Raw genomic sequence first — 1,178 nt, forward strand, 5'->3', positions numbered from 1 at the left:
CATCGGAGAGCTGGCGGGGGAGGGGCGGCCCCGGGGACCCTCGCCGCCCGGTCGGGAGGCCTTCACACCGGGGCCTGTCCGCCGGCGAGTCTGCTCCCGGCCCTGGCGCGCGCCCCTGCACCCCCGCTCCCGTTTTGTGCCTCATTTCTGCCTCATCCCTGTCGGGGCAACCAGGTGTCTTATTTTTCGCTCGCTCTCCGTTTTTCTCTGGTTTCTCCTCATTCTTTCTCTTTCTCTCTGTCAACGTCTCTTTTTGTCTCTCTGATTCCGTGTCTCTGTCTCACACTCAGCCCCCACCACCCTGGGGACCCCATTCCCTCCTCCCTCCAGCTGACAACAGCTGGGTCCACACCTGCCCCCAGAGAGGCAGCCTGGCCAGGCCCCCTTCTCCTGGTGCATGTGGGGGTGCAGGAGAGCTCCCCGTTGTCACCTAGGCAGGCCTGGCTTGGGAGGGGGGGTCTTTCCCTGGCCACACTGGGGAGGGGGCTGCAGCCGCCCCAGCCACGGGGACAATAGCTGCTGCAGGCGCCGCATCGATTGCTTCTCTGTGTGTAGGGGAGAGCGGGCTGAATGGAGTGAGCTGGGGTTCACACCGGGTGCCCCTGGAGCAGGGAGGCGGGGGGGACCTTGTCCGCGTCCCCTCCCAGGAAGGGAGGCTGGGAAGAGGGGGCGCGGGTTGGGGGAAACGGAGGGCCCCGGTTTCCATTCCTCCCCTTCCCCCAGGAATACCGGACAACAGAGACCCTGAAACCCACACACGAGCCTCAGTTTCTCCCTCTGCAGAGGGAGGTGACTAGCTGAGCCACCTATGGGCTTCCCAGATTCTCTAACTTGGGAAATAAATTCTTCATATGTAGCAGGTGACGAAGTGCGCGGGGAGGTCATTGTGACACGCTAGAAATGGCACCAGGAACCTGGACAATTTTGTATAACAGCAGGGCTGACTGTCCTGCTCCCCACGACACGTGCAATGATCAGGTGCGCTCGAAGGGGACACTCAGTCCCCTTGATACATGGCTGTGCCCACACACACACCATGGCCTGCTGTGTACAATGTAGGTGACATCAGGTAGCAGAGAGCACACTCCCGTGCTCCGGCCAAAGGCACACCCCGAATGCATTAGATCTAGGTGGCACCGGTCAAGCGGGCAACACGTGGTGTGTGACATATTGTCCTA

Source organism: Pteropus alecto, unplaced genomic scaffold, assembly GCF_000325575.1.
Source record: "Pteropus alecto unplaced genomic scaffold, ASM32557v1 scaffold30, whole genome shotgun sequence".
In the NCBI taxonomy this organism is placed as follows: domain Eukaryota; kingdom Metazoa; phylum Chordata; class Mammalia; order Chiroptera; family Pteropodidae; genus Pteropus; species Pteropus alecto.